This window comes from Elephas maximus, chromosome 4, assembly GCF_024166365.1.
Source record: "Elephas maximus indicus isolate mEleMax1 chromosome 4, mEleMax1 primary haplotype, whole genome shotgun sequence".
NCBI lineage: Eukaryota > Metazoa > Chordata > Mammalia > Proboscidea > Elephantidae > Elephas > Elephas maximus.
In genome coordinates, this window is record NC_064822.1 from 51,283,865 (window position 1) to 51,290,568 (window position 6,704).

The 6,704-nt window shown below is 38.0% G+C and overlaps 1 non-coding gene across 1 annotated transcript; it reads left to right on the plus strand.

Moving 5' to 3' along the window:
• Positions 1–2,093: 2,093 nt before the first annotated feature.
• On the plus strand, positions 2,094–2,166 carry TRNAV-UAC (transfer RNA valine (anticodon UAC)). The gene has a single exon. It is a non-coding gene; the product is annotated as a tRNA-Val (tRNA).
• Positions 2,167–6,704: the final 4,538 nt, after the last annotated feature.

A 6,704-nucleotide genomic window follows, 5' to 3' on the forward strand; every position in this document is an offset into this window, starting at 1 on the left:
GAAATGATGTTTATGTTCCTTTCAGTTCCCTTAACCCTTGTTACTGGCCTTAGAGGTGGGACTAAAAACTCAAATACTTCCAGGGGCAGCCAGGAAACTTAAATGAGTATAGCAGGCTGGTTGGGACCACGGGTAACTGGAGAGGACATGCCTGCCTAAGAAGGAGGTTGTCCTCAGGCAGCTGTCCCTAAGAATATGGGCCAATTGTTACCTTCTGATTGTCCAAGGGGAACCAGGTTTTTATGTGAAATCTTCAAATTGTTAAATGCAGGAAAGAAACTCAAACATTTTTTTTTTAATGATGATTAAAAAAAACTGTTGCCGTCTCAAGTTGATTCCAACTCACAGCGACCCTATGGGACAGAGTAGAACTGCCCCATAAACGGTTTCCAAATATCGGCTTTGGATTGCTGACCTTTTGGTTAGCAGCCATAGCTCTTAATCACAGAGCCACCAGGGCTAGCAAGAAACTCAAACATTTAGAAAATGATGATGGCTGAAGGAAATGTCTGAAGATGGATTCTAAGCCCCCAGTTTAGACCCCTCCCTTGCTCCAGTCCATTGAAGAACCCCTTAGTGTGGAGACAGGCACCTGGGAAGCACATTTGATAATAAATGCAAGGCATTTACCTATGAGATTCTTGCTGACTTTTTTTCAAAGCAGTTGTATTTTGATCTATTTTCACAGTAGTCAAAATACATCAGAATGAATCTTTACCTGATACACTTAACAATTCAAAGTCAAGATGGAAGTCCTAACAATATCATTTTATCTCGTAAGTATTATGTGTGTGTATATATATACACACACACACTTGCAGGATATATATATGTTATATATATATGTTTGTATGCGTATATATGTGTACATATATATATATACATACATGGAACCCCTGGTGGCATAGTGGTTAAGTGCTACAGCTGCTAACCAAAGGGTGGGCAGTTTGAATCCACCAGGCGCTCCTTGGAAACTCTATGGGGCAGTTCTACTCTGTCCTATAGGGTCGCTATGAGTCGTAATCGACTCGACAGCACTGGGTTTTTTTTAATATACATACATACGTACATATATATGCACATATATATACATACGTATGTATATGTACATACATATATACATACGTACAAACATATATATCCTGTAAGTATGTGTGTGTATTTATATGCATGCATTATATATATATACACACACACACATACATTTATATATATATACATACACACACATACTAACAGGATAAAATGATATTGTAAGGACTTCCACCTTGACTTTGAATAGTTATACGTATATGTTTGCATAGATTTGGCTCAGGGACAGGGGGCTATCCCCATTTCAATCCAATGGAAAGAAGAATCTGGAAACCAGGAGGTCTGACATGCAGGTGTATTCTTCTCTTAATCGTATGAACTGCATCAGGTAATTAATTTATCTACTTTTTCATTTTTTCATCTATAAAATGGTGATTAGAATACTACGATGATTGGGCCCTGGGTTGTGTTGGGCTCTGTGCTAAGAACTACATAAATTACCTGATTATATGCCATTTTATGGATGAGAAAATTAAGGCTCAAGAGATTTAAAAGTTCACTTTTAGAGGATAGAGTTAAGGTTTAAAACCTCTACATAAGGAATGTGAGTACACAATGACCAAAATCCATTCAAATTAAGTTGATATTTCGTGCCAGCTTCTACGAAGAAGCCAACACAAGAACAGTCTTATAGCCAGAGATTGGAATCATTTAAATTCAGTAAGCATTAATTGGGTGCCTACCTATATATTAGGAGCAACTGGAGAAATAAAATAGAATAATACTTGGTTCTTGTGTTCAAGGAATTTACAATCCGTTAGAAGAAATGAGGGTATCTAATGGGTTTCGGAAATCCTTACTTTGGGTGATTGCCCTGTAGAGTTGGTGTAATAAACTTTAAGCCTTTAGCATTCCTTTACTAGTTATTGCATAAGTTTTTTGATATTCTCTCTCTTGAGTCTTTTTCTCACATTTAAAAAAAGTATTATTTTCTGATAATAAGCTATCTTGGACCCTGTGCAAGGATGACACACAAATTCATGAAGCGTTCCATATTTTTTGTTTCCATGGTGCAGTGGTCAGCACTTTCGCCTTACACGCGAAAGGTCCCTGGTTCAAACCCAGGTGGAAACAGTTCTTGGAAACCCTGGTGGTGTAATGGTTAGCGTACGGCTGCTAACCAAAGGGTCGGCAGTTCGAATCCACCAAGTGCTCCTTGGAAACTCTATGGGGCAGTTCTACTGTGTTCTATAGGTCGCTATGAGTCAGAATCAACTCGACGGCACTGGGTTTTCTGGGTGGACCATAGCATCTGATAATAACTTGTAAAAAAAAAAAAATGACCTTTTTGTTCAAAGTTTTTAAAAAAGTAAATAATTAATTCTAAATTGTTTCTATTCGAAAAAGTGTGCATTTTCTTCAAGGCAAAAGGACAAGCTTTTTAAAGTATTTCCTTATAGTATATGCAGAGTTCCATGCATTCAATCAATTAGCATATTAAGTACCATGCTATGTGCCAAGCACTATGCTAGTGCCATAAGTAAAAGATCCTTACCATAAAATAGCATTCTTCTGAGACTTGGTCTAGTGGGGGATGGACATGAGACATGTAGCTAGGTCCGGTCAACTCATTTCCAACTCATAGCAGCCCTATGTACAACAGAACGAAACACTGCCTGGTCCTGTGCCACCCTCACGATCAGTGCTGTGTTTGAGCCCATTGTTGCAGCCACTGTGTCAATCCATTTCATTGAGGGCCTTCTTCTTTTATCACTGACTCTCTACCAAGCATGATGTCCTTCTCCAGGGACTGGTCCCTTCTGAAAACATGTCCAAAGTACATAAGACAAAGCCTCACCATCCTCGCTTCTAAGGAGCATTCTGGTTATACTTCTTCCAAGACAGATTTGTTCGTTCTTCTGGAGTCCATGGTATACTCAGCATTATTCACCAGCACCATAATTCAAATGCATTAATTCTTCTTTAGTCTTCCTTATTCATTTTCCACCTCTCACATGCATATGAGGCTATTGAAAATACCATGGCTTGAGACAGGGGCACCTTAGTCCTCAAAGTGACATCTTTGCTTTTTAACATTTTAAAGAGGCCTTTTGCAGCTGATTTGCGCAATGCACTATGTCATTTGATTTCCTGACTGCTGCTTCTATGGGTGTTGATTGTGGATCCAAGTAAAAGGAAATCCTTGATGACTTCAATATTATCATAATGTTGCTTGTTGGTCCAGTTATAGGGATTTTGGTTTTCTTTATGTTGAAGGGTAATCCATAGTGAAGGCTGTAGTCTTTGATCTTCATCAATAAGTGCTTTAAGTCCTCTTCACTTTCAGCAAGCAAAGTCATGTTATCCGCACATCGCAGGTTGATGGTGAGTCTTCCTCCAATCTTGATGCCTCATTCTTCTTCATATAGTGTGGTTTCTTGGATTATTTGCTCAGCACACAGATTGAATAAGTATGGTGAAAGGATACAACCCTGAAACACACCATCCTGACATTAAACCACACAGAATTCCCTTGCTCTGTTCAAACGACTATCTCTTGTTCTATGTACAGGTTCTGCATAAGCACAATTAAGTGTTCTGGAATTCCCATTCTTCACAATGTTGTACATAATTTGTTATGATTCACCCAGTCAAATGCCTTCGTATAGTCAATAAACACAGGAAAATATCTTTCTGTTATTCTCTGCTTTCAGCCATGACTCATTGACATCAGCAATGATATCCCTGGTTCCACGTCCTCTTCTGAATCTGGCTTGAATTTCTGGCAGTTTGTTGTCGATGTACTGCTGCAAATGTTTTTGAATTATCTTCAGCAAAATTCTACTTTCATGTGATATTAATGGTATTGTTCAATAATTTCTGTATTCTGTTGAATCACCTTTCTTTGGAATAGGCACAAATACAGATTTATTTCAGTCAGTTGGCCAGGTAGCTGTCTTTCAAATTTCTTGGCATAGAGTGAGTGCTTCCAGCATTACATGCGTTTGTTAAAACATCTCAATTGGTATTCTATCAGTTCCTGGAGCCTTGTTTTTTGTCAATGCGTTAAGTGCAGCTTGGACCTCTTCCTTCGGTACTGTTGGTTCTTGATCATATGCTACCTACTCAAACGGTGGAACGTCTACTGATCTTTTTTGGTACAGTGACCCTGTGTATTCCTTCCATCTTCTTTTGATGCTGCCTACGTTGTTCAATCTTCTGCCCATACAAAAACCAAACTCGTTGCCATTGAGCTCAGTCTGACTCATAGCAACCAAATAGGACAGAGTAGCACTGCTCCAAAGTGTTCCCAACGAGTGGCTGGTACATTCTGTCGGTATTTTGGTTAGCAGCCGAGCTCTTTAGCCACTGTGCCACAAGGGCCCCATTTTGCCTACAGAATCCTTCAACAGTGCAACACAAAGCTCACATTTTTTCTTCAGTTCTTTCAGCTTGAGAAATGCTGAGTGTGTTCTTCCCTTTTGGTTTTCTAACTCCAGCTCTTTGCACATTTCTTTATATATAATACTTTACTTTGTCTTCTCAAGCCCCCTTTTGAAATCTTCTGTTCAGCTCTTTTACATCATCATTTCTTCCATTTGCTTTAGCTACTCTATGTTAAAGAGCAAGTTTCAGAGTCTCTTCTGACATCCGTTTTGGTCCTTTCTTTCTTTCCTGCCTTTTTAATAACCTTTTTTGCTTTCTTCATGTGTATCTTTGATGTCATCCCACAACTCGTCTGGTCTTTGGTCATTAGTGTTCAACGGGTCAAACCTATTCCTGAGATGGTCTGTAAATTCAGGTGGGATATACTCAAGGTTGTAGTTTAACTCTTGGGGACTTGTTTTAATTTTCTTCAGATTCAACTTGAATTTGCATATGGACAACTGATGATCTGTTCTGCAGTCAGCCCCTGGCCTTGTTCCCACTGATGATATTGAGGTTCTCCTTCATCTCTTTCCACAAATGTAGTTAATTTGATTCCTGTGTATTTCATCTGGTGAGGTCCATGTGTATAGACACCATTTTTGATGTTGAAATAAGGTATTTCCAATAAATAGGGTTGGTCATTGGTCTTGCAAAATTCTGTCATGGATCTCTGGCGTCATTTCTATCACCTAGTCCATAATTTCCAGCTACTAATCCTTCTTCTTTATTTCAACATTCACATTCCAATTACCAGTAATTATCAATGCCTCTTAATTGCATGTTTGATCAATTTCATACAGCAGAAGTTGGTAAAAATCTTCAATTTCTTCATCTTTGCCATTAGTGGTTAGTACATAAATTTGGATAATAATCGTATTATTCCTTGTTTTTCCTTGTAGGTGTATGGATATTATCCTATCACTGGCAGCATTGTACTTCAGGATAGATTTTGAAATTTTCTTTTTGACAGTAAATGTGACTCCATTCCTCTTTAGTTTGTCATTCCCAGCATAGTAGACCATATGATTTCCAATTCAACATGGCTAATACCAGTCCAGTTCAGCTCACTAAGGCCTAGGATATCTATCTTCAAGTGTTCCTTTTCATTTTTGACAACTTCCAGTTTCCTAGATTCATACTTCATATTCTCCAGGATCTGATTATTAATGGATATTCTCAGCTCTTTCTTCTTGTTTTGAGTCATGCCACATCAGCAAATGAAGGTTCTGAAAGCTTTATTCCATGTCATTAAGGTCAACTCTACCTTGAGGAGGCAGCTTTTCCTCAGTCTTATTTTGAGTACCTTCCAACTTGAGGGGCTCATCTTCTGGCACTGTATCAATATTCTGTGCTATTTGTAAGTTTTTCACTGGCCAATTTTTAAAAAAGTAGATTACCAAGTTGCTCTTCCCAGTCTTAGTCTGGAAGCTCTGCTGAAACCTGTACACCATGGGTGACCCTGCTGGTATTTTAAATATCGGTGGCATAGCTTCTATCATCATACCCACACAAAAGCCACCTAAGTACAAAAAACTGACAGATGACTGGTGGACATGGAGCATGGGAAGAGGGTAATAGAATAATTGCTAAGAGTGGGGTGTCTGGAGTCAGGCTGTCTGGATTTGAATTCCTGATCTATTACTTGGGCAAGTTATTTAACATCTGTGTGCTCCTACTTCATTTTTTGCAAGTTTGGGATAATAATAGTATCTAAACAATTTGGTCGCTGTGACAATTAAAAGTGGTAATTGCTCCTAGAAATACACTCTCATAAGTGCATGACTACACACACCAGTATACATATGCACAAGTGTTCATAAAAGCGTTATTTGTAAAGCCCCAAATAACCAAAACGTCTATCACTAATAGAATGGATAACTCAATTGTGGCATATTTCTGTAATAGTATACCATAGAATATTTGAAAATGAACTATTGTTAAGGCAAAAACATGAGTGAATATTTAAAAATAATATTGAGTGAAAGAAGCCACACACAACAAAATAGTTGCTTTATGATTCTGTTTCTACAAGAGTCCAAAAATAGGCAGTTTCCAAAGTTAAACTGTTTATTTTTGTGGATTCATAATTAAGGACAAAACTATAAAGAAAAGCAAGAAAATCAACACCATAAAAATAATATGATCAGGAAGGAATGGAAATTATTGAGAAAGGAAGAATGAAGTTGTCAGGAGCTCATGGGGAAAAATTCTAGATCTTTAGATGGGATCTTAATTGAACAGTT